The 14,527-nt window shown below is 43.0% G+C and overlaps 1 protein-coding gene and 1 non-coding gene across 7 annotated transcripts in view; one reads left to right on the top strand and one right to left on the bottom strand.

Annotated features, from left to right (window-relative positions):
* Nucleotides 1-14,527, top strand: part of MSRA (methionine sulfoxide reductase A) — a 390,657-nt gene that overhangs the window by 15,460 nt on the left and 360,670 nt on the right. The window lies entirely within an intron of this gene.
* On the bottom strand, nucleotides 3,463-3,534 carry TRNAC-ACA. Its single transcript has one exon. It is a non-coding gene; the product is annotated as a tRNA-Cys (tRNA).

Raw genomic sequence — 14,527 nt, 5'->3', positions numbered from 1 at the left:
CTCGGCCCAGCCCCCTTCACATGGCTCCTGTGGTGCTGGACTGGCCACTGAGACTGCCCTCAGGCACCAGTGACCCCTGGGGTGGGTCATCTGACCCTGTCTGGACAGCATCTCCTTCCTGCAGCTTGTGTGCCTGTTTTCCAGAGATGGGAGCTGTAAACTGTGAAGCTCTAGGGCTGGCAGCCGCCATGGTGCTGCACCCTGGAGAAGACCTGCTTCCAGCAGGAGAGGTTGAGGCCCATGGGAGGAGGCAGAAATGGTAGCTGGTCCCGCTGCCTCCAGGCTCCTGAGCTCTCACCACGCTCCTGCCCTTCCCGTGGCTTCACTCTTCAGCATTGCCTTGGATTCTTTGACCAAAAACAACCAGTCCATCGCCCTGTTTCTCTTTACCTCTCTTTCCTGAAGCCACTCCAAGTTGGAATTTTTTCACCTGCAAGTGATTGAACATAGATGTCTTTCTTATCCTTAACAAGGTTAGTCTCAAATGGAAAATAAATGAGGATCACATTTGGAGCCAGTGGTCCCTTGCTAGCTTTTCACACGAGCCACGCTTAGAAGCTGTGCTAGCGCCGCAGGCATGCTGGACGTTCGTGTTGTTCCATTGTTCACTGCCGTGTCCTGAGACTCTGCCACTGGCAGGATCCTACCTGTGAGGTTCTGGGGACTGCTTCCCCATCCCGCAGAGTTTAGCGTTGCCCCCAGGCTCACAGGTTTCAAGAACCAGGTGAGAGATAGCACCTGGCTTGGCATATGATCTGGTACTTTTAAAAATTTTTTTAGGCGGGGTCTCACTCTGTGGCCCAGGCTGGAGTGCAGTGGCAGGATCTTGGCTCACTGTAGCCTCAATCTCCTGGGCTTAGGTGATCCTCCCATCTCAGCCTCCCAAGTAGCTGGGACTAACAGGCATGTGCCACCATGCCTGGCTAAGTATTTTTTGTAGAGACAGGGTCTCGCAATGTTGCCCAGGCTTGTCTCGAACTCATGGGCTCAAGCAGTCTGCCTGCCTAGGCCTCCCAAAGTGCTGGGCTTACAGGTGTGAGCCACCACATTCGACCATGTTCGTTCTAGAAAAATAAAGCTCTTTAATTACAGGAACATCACAGCTTACTGCCTTTCTCACTAGCAGCCATGACGTGAGCTCCTGGTAGAAATGAATAGCTCCCTTACGAAACCTGACTGTTCTTAAGTGTCACATCATGACGCTTTGGATCTCCTTCCTTCCCCGCAGTGTCCCTCCCTGCACAATTTAAGGAAAACCTTTCTTAGTCCTTCATATTTGGTGCTTGGGTGCTAAGCTTTACAGGGCTCTTGGCTATCCAGCCATGCCCATGAGCCACAAAGTGTTTTCCCCTCAGCTGGGCTTGTTCTTTCATCAGAGCCAAGGTGAGAAGCCACTGTGGCCCCACAGAAGGATCACTGAGAGTGGGCCCAGGAATTCTGGGTTTTGGCTTGCTATTAATTTGCTGTGCAGCTTTGAGCAATTTACCTAACTTCTCTGGTCACAAAGTCGCTTACTTATGAAAAGTGCTTGAAAGCAAAGTTCCTGGAGGCTCTTCTTTCCTCCTGACCTGTGGTGATTTTAAGTGCTTTCTTGTGTTATGCTTAGCACTTTCTCTCTTCCTGTCAGAATTAATCTCCTTTCCTCAGAAGCTGATGAATTGAAACTCTAAGCCACACATCTTCCTTGCTTGGTCTCACTTGCTTCTTTCCCCCCTCTTTTTCTGTTTTTCCCCTTAAGGCAAAGGCAGAGAAAGAAGATGGAGGCCTAGCAGCCTGGTTGCTAATACAGTTACGACATTCTTCTTCTCAGTCTAGGGGAAGTTACTCTGGCAATTATGAATCCATATCCCTGCCTCGGAACTAACTTTATCCCCCTTTATTATTGTTTCATTTCAATGGGATGGCTTCTTGCAGATTTTTAAGTCTTTTTTTTTTTCCCCCCCTGAAATTTCTTACAGAGACCAACCCCGTTTTCTCTGAATATTTGAAAGTATAGTTGAAACTCAGGCAGTTTGGAAGCAGAACCATGCTGTGATTTCCTCCAGGAGCCGAGGTTCTTTGCACATGGACTGCACACGGGCCTTGTGCTTTGTGGACTGTCAGTTCTGTGCCAGCCTGCAGCTGTCTCTTTTTATTTTGTTGTGTTTTTTAGAGAAGTTCTCACTCTGGAGTGGAGGCTGGAGTGCAGTCGTGCAATCCCAGCTTACTGCAGCCTTGAACTCCTTGGCTCAGGCAATCCTCCCACCTCAGCCTCCTGAGTGGCTGGGACTGCAGGCTTGCATTACCATGCCTGGCTAATTTTTTTTTTTTTTTTTTTTAAATTTCTAGTAGAGATGAGGTCTTGTTCTGCTGCCCAGGCTAGTCTTGTGCTTCTAGACTCAAGCCATCCTCCTGCCTCAGCCTCCCAAAGTGCTGGGATTATAGGTGTGAGCCACTGTGCCTGGCCTTGGCAACTTCATCTTCAGTGTGAAATTTATTTACAGCTTTTCTTCCTAAAGACTAGTCTTTCCTAATTACCACATGCAGGGGCTTCCGTGCTGCTGAAGGCTGTTGTGCAAGGCATAGTCCAGATAAACTGTCTTGACAGAGAAGTAGCAAATGGGAAACAGGCTGAGGTTGGATGCTGGGGAGATGCCTGGGCAGGATGTCACCACATGGATTAAAATGGAGGTGGGGCAGGGCAGGGCCAGAGGCTAAGCCAGCACAGCAAAAGGGTAGCAGGCCTGTGTGGGCTGTACACAAGGTTCAGATGGAGGGCCGTCCACAGCAACAGCAGGAAGGGGTTGATCAGGAGGCGTCATATAAGAACTAGGCAGACAGGGCAGTGGATGATTCCCCGTGGAGGGGCCTGCTCTGAGGCTGCTGGTGCTCCTTTGGTGGTCTGAACCTGGCATCCTGTAGCTGACTTCCGTAACTCACTTGGCATTTGGGCCTCCTGCTCCTTGGCTTAGTCCCTAGTTCCTTGCCATGGGAACGTGAAGCTCTCCTTAACATTTCTCTAAATTCTGGAGTGTGTGTGTGGCTAGGGGGGTTTGTGTTGTCACGATTACTTCTGCCTCAAAGTTCGGGCATCCCCACATGTGCTCTTCTTTTCACACTGAATTGACTCCTTTATTTTTATTTATTTATTTGTTTGTTTATTTATTTATTTATTTAGAGATGGAGTCTTACTCTGTCGCCCAGGCTGGAGTGCAGTGGGCATGATCTCGGCTCACTGTAATCTCCGCCTCCCGGGTTCAAGCAGTTCTCCTGGCTTGGTCTCCTGAATAGGTGGACTTACAGGCACCTACCACCACTCCTGACAAGTCTTTGTATTTTTAGTAGAGATGGGGTTTTAGCATATTGGCCAGGCTGGTCTCGAACTCCTGACCTCAGGTGATCTGCCCGCCTCGGCCTCCCAAAGTCCTGGGAGCTGGGATTATAAGCATGAGCCACTGCACCTGGCCAACATAAAGGAAATTGAGGGAGTACCCAGATTTGAACTGGGGACCCCTTGATCTGTAGTCAAATGTTCTACCACTGAACTCTACCCCCTCTGCTGACTCCTGTCTCATTTTCTATTGAAAGCTCACCCATGGCTTTGGTGGCTGATGCCTGCATCCCAGCACTGTGAGGGCCAAGGCAAGAGGATTACTTGAAGCCCAGAGTTTGAGACTAGACTGGACAACAAAGTGAGACCCCCAACTGTACAAAAATATATAAAAAAAATTTCCTGGCTGTCGTGGTGTGCACCTGTAGTCCCAGCTACTTAGGAGGCTGAGGCAGGAAGATTGCTTGAGCACAGAGGTCAAGACTGAGTGAGCTGTGATGGTGCCCCTGCATTCCAGCCTGGGCGATGGTACGAAACCCTGCTGCTAAAAAAACCAAAAAGCCAAACAAAACAAAGCAAACCCAGCAAAACCTGACCCATAGCACAGGTGAGAATGTCCTAGATTTTCCTGAAGACTGGAAAGAGTGATGGGGGAGGGGCCACACCACACACACCACAGAAGGGTGGCTGGGGGGCCTCTAACCCTGGTTACTCCTGCTGCCAAGATGGCCTCATTCACAGCTTCTTCCTGCTTGAGGGCGAAGCTGCCCACCTTGCTTCCCAGCCCTCCTTTCGCCCTCCTAGGAAAATGTATGTCATCTTTTCTCCCACAAAACAGATGGAGCACTTCTATTTGGCGTGGGTGCTCACTAACATCCGTGCGCTAAGGGTCTCGTCTTTTACTGCCAAATCTTACCAAGTTGTTTTCTCAAGCAGAGATGAGACTTTATAAACACTGACCTGGGATTAAATTGTGTCACCTTGGAGCTTGAACCGCATGTCGAACCAAATAGGCAAGAGGAGGTGGTGACGGGGCTTGAGGGATCCCTCTCTGTGATCTCCATTCTGGCATGCTGTGACCCCCTTTGCCCATCACACGGCTGCGTTTTATTCCACCCGCTCCTCCTGTGAAGGGGACTGTGTTCACTCCATCACCTTATCCCTGGAGCACCGACCAAAGTGCCATGAACAGAGTAGGAATTCAATCAATATTTACCGAACGACTAGATGTGCTCAGCACGGTGCTAATGGATGATTAGAAAAGTTAATAATCTCAGCTCTTAAGGAGTTTGTAGTCTAGTCAGGAAGCCAAAAATAACACAGATGAGAATAATTAAGCCTCCAAGCTGATGGCACTGACTGGGGGTGCATTTATCAAGAATTTGGAAGCACATAACCATACTTACATTCTTTGTTGCATACATAACATTTAAATTGTGACTCCTATCCAACTTATCACTCATTCAGATACGTTTCTTTTTCTGTGTTAAAAACAAAAATATAAAGCCATATTTCCAGAGATTTTTAAAGGGCCCAAAAGATGAATTCGATCTTAACATCAGCAAATGACAATGTAGTTTTAACAAGTTACTTTGTATTAGTCAAATCTAAAACTCACTTTAGATTTGTTTTGTGGCTAATATTCTAATCGAGAGACATTTCCATGGAGGTATTAGGATAAAATACTGTTTTTAGATATGTGACATTTCCCTGTATTTTAGAAATCTCTTGGGTATCTTAAGAGAAATTTAATCCATCCGATTTTGATCCAAATATAATTTACTCACAATGATGGAGAAATATTTGATATCCAGAGAAATCTATTGATGCACTTAAAGCTTTTCTCCGGGGAAATAAGAAATCACATTTTTTTTCCAGGGTGAATCAGAAACCTACAATGTCTAATTTTTCTGCTTATTTAACAAAACCTGAGTTAAGTATCAAATTGGGCAGTTCCAGATCAGTTGTTTTTGAGTTTTTGAGTCTTTTAAACTATGCAAAGGAAATTTTCTTCAAAGAGGTTTTCTTTTTTTCTTATTCTGACAGTTTCATCTGCTATCCTGTTTTTTCTCCAAACAATGATTTTTGAAGATTTAAGGTAATAACACAATTTTGATGTCTGTGAATTAATGGTGTCTGTATTCACGATGTTTCAGACCTGTCAGAGCTTGGAAATAGCATTTAAATGTATTGCTTAATTTTAATTTTAAAATACTTTCTCTGAGAATTAGATCCCAGTCCTAAGTGATTACTTTGAATTTCAAAGAGGGGATTTAGGCCAAGGTACAGCTAAATTTTGTGCTCTTGAAAGACCTGAAATCCATTTACAAATAAAATTGAAGTCTTCGTATCAGTATTACGTTTGGAAGTGAAATGTGCAAGGACTTGGGCAGTGTTACATCGTAAGAGGCTGTTGGGTGCCATCGGGAGTCGAGGCAGGGCCTGGCATTTCAGCGACCCTGCTGCTCTGGATGCTGGTTATGGAGTACCCTCCGACTTCTCCTTGTGACTTGTCCACGCTTCCAAGTTCTGACTTCTGGCCTCCTAAGGATGGTGGTGTTCTAGCTCTTCTCTTTCACAGTAGGTTTTGCATTTCTGACCTGGGCCTTAGCCTCGTTCTTTAAGGTTTGCCTTCTGGCCAGAGCCCTGGGTAGGGGCCCTGCTCCTGCTCTGCAGCCCTTTGCTGCCTGTACCTAACAGCAGTGACCCCTGCCCGGCTCCACTGGCTCATGGGATCTGATGCCTGGATCATTGCAATAGTCTTCTGGTCTCTTCTTTTAGTTCATCAAATAGATCTTAACCATGTAAACCTTCCTAAATATTATTTCACATGAGGATTGGCTCAATTGTAGTGGGTAGGTATACAAACTGGAGACAGACTACCTGGGTTTAGTCCCAACCCTGAAATTTGTTACTCTATGACCTTGAACAAGTTGCATGACCTTGGTCAAGCTAGTTAAGGTCTCTGTGCCTTAATTTTTCCTAGGCTGAAACATGGGGTTGATGATAGCCTGATGAGATAGGTATTATTACTGTGAAGATTAAATGACACAAAGAAGTGTTTAGAACAGTGTGTGGCTATAGTAAGTGCTAAATAAAATTAGTTATTACATGTATTGCCTATCCTTTTAGAATTTGCTGTTTTAGAATTTTAGAATGTTTTTAATCTTCAATACTCGCTATCTTTTTTAATAGAAGTAGGTCTCAAGTTTAGAGATAGCTATAGGCTTTGTGAATTCAGTAACATTCTTTTATTTAAAAAAAATTTATTTTTGCAAATGATGCTGGTTCTCCTTTATATTTAATATAAAATTTCCTTTAAAAATCTAGGTAAAAAGTGAGTTTAAAACGTATCAAGTAAATCATAAATTAATTGTACTGTAGTTTTAAATATGGCAAAAATCATGAACACAGTGCTCAAAGGCCTGAAGTTTGAGGAAAATCTGTGAGGAGTGGTCGGGCCTCTGGCGGCTCTTAGCTGGCCTGGGGCTCTTTCTGCCCTCTGTGGGCCTCTGTTTTAGCCAGACAGCCCCCTGATCACTGCCACGCCCTGAGCATTCCTGCCTTTGGGCTTTTTCTTGAGAATATCCACCCTGTTCCTCGTTTCTAATTTCCACTCATTCTCACGGCTCTGTTTGAGATGAACATCATCTGTAAGGCCTCCCCAGTGCCTGGCTCCAGGACCCCCTTCTTCCTCCACACTTTCTTGTGCTGTTGTATGTGTCTGGCAGTCATTTCTTGGCACATGATATCTAATAATTTCCATGGATCTGACCTGTTTCTGCAACTGGAAGAAGATGAGTGGAAGCTTTTTTAGGTGGGGCAGTATTTTAGTTATCTCAATATCCCGTTGAAGGCCCGATACAGTACCTTATCTCAATATCCCATTGAAGGCCCGATACAGTACCTTTCCATTCCAAAATCTGTCCATGAGAAATGAAAATGTGATACAGTACCTTGGATGCTTTCTATGTTAATATTTTCTGTTCTGTGTCCTTATTGAGGTATCATTTATGTACCACAAAAGTCACCTCTTCTAAAGTAGTGGAGTTTCTTTTTAACAAGTTTGTACACTTGTGAAACCATCAATGCTGTCCAGTTTTAGAACACTGCCATCACCCCCACAAGTTCTCTCCTGCCTCTTTGCAGTCAGTCTGCGCTCCTGCCTCCAGCTAACAATTGATCTGCTTTCTGTCTCTATAGTTCTCTTTTTAAAAAGAAATTTCATAGAAAAGGAATCATCCAACATGTAGTCTTTTCTATCTGGACTTTTCTACCTAGCATAGTGTTCTTGTGGTTCTTCCGTGTTGTTGCACTTACTAGTAATTGTTTCATTTTATTCCTTAGTGGCAATAGACCATGCTGCTGGGCATTCGGATTGTTTCCAGTTTTGAGGTATGATGAATAATTCTTCTATGAAGGTACAGGTCTTTTTGTGAACACATTTTCATTTCTCATGGACAGATTTTGGAATGGAAATGACTGGTTCCTGTGATCAGTGTAACTTTTTAAGAAACTGCTAAACTGTTTACCATTTTGTATTCCCACTGGCAGCGTATGAGGATTCGTTTCTGTACATACTTGCCACACTTGGTATTGTCTATCTTTATCCTAATAACCTTTCTAGCGGGTGATGAGGCATGAACTGAGGATGACTCTTGGGTTTTTAGGTTGAGCAGTTGGATGTTGGTGCTACCATTTAATGGAAGGTTGAAAGAGGAATGAAGTTTTTTGAGAAAAAACCAAGAATTCTGGTTTGGCCAAATTGAGTTTGAGATGCCAATTAGCCTTTCAAGAAGTACTTTTAAGTAGGAAGTTGGATGTATGAGGGCACCTATGTTAATTTCAGCTTTGTGAATTCATTCAATAATGAAACCTGGGATGGTTGCTTTACATTTTTGTACCCTAGATATGAATCTGATGGTCTGGACAAGTCACACAATTTCAGATGTCAGTTTCCTCATCCATAGAGTAATACCTATTTTCCTCCAAAGCTTAGGTGAGGAGTGAATGAGTTAAAAAGTGCATCTTACTGTGGTGGTTATTCTTAATACATGATTTCACCTTTCATTTATTTCACTTTTATGTCCGTTGTGGCTTCTAACCTCATATTTCACACATAACAGGTACTCAGTAAATACTGACTTAATGAATCAATGAATGCAAGTCATGACTATATACTGGTGGAGAAGGAAGGAGGGGGAGGGAAAAGAGAGGAGAGGTGAGGTGAAGAGAGTTGAGCCAGTGAGAGGAGAGAGAGAGAGAGAATGGATATAATTTGGATTGGCCTTAGGAAGGAGGGCCCTCGGAATTCCACACTGGAGCTTTGTGGAAAGGAAGTTTATCTTCTGTGGCACCAGGGAGGCAACATGGAGGACATGATTTTGGGAGATGTTTCAGTGATAAGACTTGTCACATGTAAAGCATGGTTGTGTTTGCAAAGTGTCTTATCTTCCTACTAGACTTTAAGCGTCTTGAGGGTTGGAACCTTTCTGATGTGCCTCTGTGTTTCCCAGAGCCTTACTAATTTCAGCATACTATAAATACAATAAATACCTATGAAATGAGTATGTTTTTAAAACTTCTTTCTTTAAGTGAAATGATATGCATTTGGTCGGTTGGTGGATGACTCATGAACAGGTTGTTTCCTTCCTGTGTCCCTGGGAGAGCGTGTCTGTGCTTCTGCCACAGCTCATGCATGGCCTGTATTTATAATTATTTGTTTGTACGTCTGTCTGTCTTTAGCTCCATGATGGCGGGGGCTCCATATCCCCTGGCTCATGTCCCGCAAGTAGTGGTTGTTCAGACAGTGCTGGAGAGAGTTGTTTGAGTGAATGGATGTGTCTAACACTTAAGCAATAGTGGGGAAAGGAGACCAGATCTGTGCTCTTTGGGGTTTCAGATTGTAGCTCTAAGGATCTAAACTTCCAGAGGGAAAGAAAGTAGGGAAATGGTCCATAACTCAGTTGTCTTCCATTTTCTGTGTTGTGGGCAAGGTAGGTCTGTTCTTGATATGGTTGGCAGAGTGGCTGCCTGTCCCAGTCTTCAATCTCAGATGACAATATTAGCTTACGTTGTAAATATTCTGAGAGTGCCATACCCTCGAGGTTTCTTGTTAGGTTATTTTGTTAGGGAGTGTTTTCTGAGATTGGCTTAAAGCAAAGGATTTTAAACTTTTTCTAAGAGAGACATGTTTGATTTATTTTAATTTTCATGGGTTCTGCAAATGCTGTAGACTTTCTGACAAAAGCTCTGGTAAACCTCATACATATAAATCACAGAAAGGAAGGAATTAGGTAGGTGCAAAAGTAATTGCGGTTTTTGCCATTACTTTTAATGCAAATACTTCAGTTAATGCAGGGGCAATCTAGAGCCTCACCTGCTTATCATTTCTTTGCCCACTGTCAAAGCCCTGAAGCATCTGGGGGACTTTAGGGCTCCCTGGAAGGAAGTTTGAAAAACCCCAGGTGTAGAGGAAGTCTGTTCATTTTGACTTCCTGTTTCTTCTGCCACTCGCAAGAGACTTCTGTTAAGTCTGTAGGAAGACTTCCCTGTGCTACCGTTTGTAACCACCAACTATGGGAACCCTAGTTCACTGTTGGTGGGGATGTATTTTGGTATAGCCATTATGGAAAACAGGATGAAGGTTCCTAAAGAAGTTAAAAATAGGACTTCCATATGACCCAGTAATTCCTCTTCTGGGAATATACCTAAAGGAGATGAAATCATTACCTCATAAAGATGTCTGCCCTCCATTGTGTGCTGCAGCATTATTCACAATAGCCGAGATGTGGAAACAAATGTCTACCAAGGGAGGAGTTGGCCAGGCATGGTGGCTCACACCTGTAATCCCAGCACTTCTGGAGGCTGAAGTGAGCAGATCACTTGAGGTCAGGAGTTTGAGACCAGCCCAGCCAACATGGTGAAACCTCATCTCTACTAAACATATAAAAATTAGCTGAATGTGGTGGCTGCAAGCCTGCAGTCCCAGCTACTCTAGAGGCTGAGGCAGGAGAATTGCTTGAATCTGGGAGGATGAGGTTGCAATGAGCTGAGATCACACCACTGTGCTCCAGCCTGGGCAACAGAGTGAGACTTCATCTCAAAAAAAAAAAAAAAAAAGTCTATCAAGGGAAGAATAAGGACCATGTGGTATATGTATACAATGGCGTATTAGCCTTAAGAAAGAAGATCTTGCCATTTGCCACAGCACGGACGGACCTAAAGGATGTTACACTAAGTGACATAAGCCACAGAGAAATATTACATAATCTCACTTACATGAAATATTTTTAAAAAGATCTCAAATATTAATACACAGAGAATAAAGCAGCAGTTTCCATGGGTTGCAGGTAGGGAGAGGAATTGGGGAGATGTAGATCAAAGGATTAAAAAAAAAAGCAGATATGTTGGACAAATGACAGATCTAATGTACAACATGAGGACTAAAGTTATTAAAATTGTATTAGGGATTTTTGTTAAATAAGTAAATTGTAGCTGCTTTTGTCACACACATACACAGTAACTCTGAGATGATGGATTTGTTAGTCTGCTTCACTGTAGTAACCATTTTACTGTCTATATGTATCCCATAACATCACGTTGTAAAACTCAAATATACACAGTAAAATTTATTTTTTTTTTAAAAACAAAACTTCTAAGAATCAACTCCTTTTATGTTTCCCTTTTGTGTTCATTTTGACCTCCTCTTTGAGCTTGAATCAAAAGGTTTTGAGGCCACCAGTAAATCAGGTAAACAGTACAAACGGGAGGGAAAATGCCCCATATTTGTGAATTTGCCATTGCACATTCCCATGGACAGTGTCTGATGTGGGTATAGAAAGCAGCATCCTGTCCAAGGATGTGGCTAGGAGGGGAAACCACAGCAGGTAGAACATAGGTAGGTATTTGTCTTAGTCCGTTTTGTGTTGCTATAAAGGAACACTTGAGGCTGTATAATTTATACAGAAAAGAGGTCTTCTTCGTTCCCAGTTCTGTAGGCTATATAAGAAATATGGCACTAGCATCTGCTGACCTCCGGTGAGGACCTTTGTGCTGCATCAAAACTTGGTGGAGAAGGTCAAAGGAGAAGCGAGCACCTGTGAAGAAGGACCAAACCCAAGGGGCGTCCTGGCTTTGTAACAACCCACTCTCAGGGAACAAATCTATTTCTTTAGAAACAGTCTCATTTCATGAGAGTGAGAACTCACTTGATCCCTTGAGAATGGCACAAATCAGTTCGTGTGGGATATGCCCCTATGACCCAAATACCTCCCAGGAGGCCCCACCTCCCAACACCATCACACTGGGTATCAAATTTCAACTTGAGACTTGGTGGGGACAAGCAAACCACATCCAAACCACAGCAGCATGAAAGGAGATGAGTCAGATCTTGGTTAGTACTGAAAAGGTCTGTGTGTGCCTGCTGGGGTTCGTAGTGCATATAGAGAGCAAAGTGAGTCCTGGGAAGCAGAGACTTAACATGCAGAGGGGGCTAGCTGTTAAAATTTTGAATTCCCTAGGGCCTGGCAGTGTGAGTTGGAAGACAAAAATGACTGGGTGCCTCTGGGAGGGCCTAGCAGTCCAGGAGAGCAGAAGCTCTCAGAGCCAGAACCAAGGGAGCTGGCAGAAGGGAGTGGTGTTTGGATGGAACCAGGAATGCTGGAGTTGGCTGGGATGGAACCAAGAAGTCAAAACAGAGTAAGGCACTAGAGTTAGCTGGGCAGATTCCTGAAGCAGATTCAGGTGGATAAGTGTTTAGCTAATGTATAGTATTGCCTCTGTGTAAGAGGCTATAAAGGATTTCTGTGAGTTTACATTGGGTTGTAACACCTGTAAATACTGGAGAGATGGACTACAACTTTAAAAAAGTTGATAAAATTCACATACCATAAAACTTGTCATTTTATTATGTACAATCTAGTGGTTTTTCATACATTCACTTTGTTGTGCAGACATCACCATTAAACCATAAAAATGTTTGGTTCACTCCAAAAAGAAACCCCATAGTCACTGACAGTCACTTCCCATTCTTCCCTCTGCCCAGGTCCTGGCAACCAATAAGCTATGTTCTGTGTCGATGGATTTGTTTCTTCTGAACCTTTCATATATATGGAATCATACAATATGCGGACTTTTGTGTCTGGCTTTTTCATTTTGCATGCTTTTTTCAAAGGCCCATCCATGCTGTAGCATGTGTCAGTGCTTCCTTCCTTTGTGTTGTTGAGTAATATTCTAATGTATGGCCCAACAACCTTGTATCTATTCATTAGCTGCTGGACATGGGGACTGTTTGCATTTTGGGTTATTGTGAACAGCGCTTCTGTGGGCATTTGTGTGTGCATTTTTGTCGAATGCTTTTCTGTGTGGAGATGATCATATGGGTTCTGTACATGGTTCTATTAACATGGTATTTTACATCGATTGAGTTTTATATGTTGGACCGGTCTTGTATTCCTGGGATAAATCACACTTGGTCATGGCTTATAATCCTTTTTATATGTTGCTGTGTTCAGTCTGATAGTTTTTTATTCAGAATTTTTTCATCTATATTCATAAGGGATATTGGTCTGTAGTGTTTTAAATTTTTACTTATGTTCATTATTCATTTTTAAAACCTGACAAAATTATATATATGGTATACAATATATTTTGAAATATGTATACATTGTAGAATAGCTAAATCAAGCTAATTATGTGCATTGCCTCACGTATTATTTTTTGTGATGTCACATATTGCAGAGTCTTATTTTTAAAGGCCAAATAGTATTCCATTTGCCATATGTATTGTCTTCGTTTATCTGTTGATGGACACTTAGGCTGATTTCATGTCTTGGCTATTATGAATAATGCTGCAGTGAACATGGGAGTGCACATTGTCTTCAGTATACTGATTTCATTTTCTTTGGATATATACTCAGAAGTGAGACTGCTGGATTATATGGTAGTTCTAGTTTTTTTTGAGGTGGAGTTTTGCTCTTGTCACCTAGGCTGGAGTGCAATGGTGTGATCTCGGCTCACTGCAACCTCCGCCTTCCAGGTTCAAATGATTCTCCTGCCTCAGCCTCCCAAGTAGCTGGGATTAAAGGTGCATGCCACCATGCCCGGCTAACTTTTGTATTTTTAGTAGAGATGGGGTTTTGCCATGTTGGCCAGGCTGGTCTCGAACTCCTGTCCTCAGGCAGTCTGCTTGCCTCAGCCTCCCAAAGTGTTGGGATTACAGGTGTGAGCCACCGTGCCCGGCTGGTAGTTCTATTTTTAATTTTTGAGGAACCTCCATACTGTTTTCCATAATGGCTGTATTCATATTCCTTTCGATGGTGTAGATGGTTCCCTTTCCTCCACATTCTTGCCAATACTTGTTTTTGTTAATCTTTTTAATAATAGCCATTCTAATAGAGGTGAGGTAAAGGGTCTGTAGTAGTCTTTGCTGATATTCTGTATTTGTTTTCCTGTTCTTTATTTCATTTATTTCCACTCTAGTCTTTATTATTTCTTCATTATTTAGGAGTGTTATTTAATTTCCATATATTTGTGATTTTTCCTTTCTTTTTTTTTTTTTTTAGTCTGTATCGAGTTCTACTTTTATTTCATTGTGGTTGGAAAACACACTTTGACTCAATCATTTTAAATTTATTGAGGTTCATTTTATAACCTTAAACACATTGTCTGCTGGAGAAAGTTCCATGTGTCGTTAAGAATGTACATTCTGGCCGGGTGCGGTGGTTCATGCCTGTAATCCCAGCACTTTGGGAGGTCGAGGTGGGCGGATCATGAGGTCAAGAGATCGAGACCATCCTGACCAACATGGTGAAACCCCATCTCTACTAAAAATACAAAAATTAGCTAGGCGTGGTGGCGGATGCCTTTAGTCCCAGCTACTTGGGAGGCTGAGGCAGGAGAATCGCTTGAACCTAGGAGGTGGAGGTTGCAGTGAGCTGAGATCGTGCCACTGCACTCCAGCCTGGTGACAGAGTGAGACTCCCTCTCAAAAAAAAAAAAAAAAATTTTGCTGTTATGGGGTATATTGCTCGGTAGATGTCTATTGGTACTAGTTGATTTATAGTGTTAGTTGAGTTTTCTATTTCCTTGCTGATCTTTTGTCTAGTTGTTCTAGCAGTTGTGGAATGAAAGGTATTGAAGTCTCCAACTATCATTGTTGAATTACCTATTTTTCTCTTCAATTATTTTAGATTTTGCTTTGTGTATTTTGGGGCT

Source organism: Papio anubis, chromosome 8, assembly GCF_008728515.1.
Source record: "Papio anubis isolate 15944 chromosome 8, Panubis1.0, whole genome shotgun sequence".
NCBI classification, from domain to species: Eukaryota; Metazoa; Chordata; class Mammalia; order Primates; family Cercopithecidae; genus Papio; species Papio anubis.
Note: the sequence above shows the minus strand (reverse complement) of the source record. Positions and strands in the feature narration are given on the sequence as shown.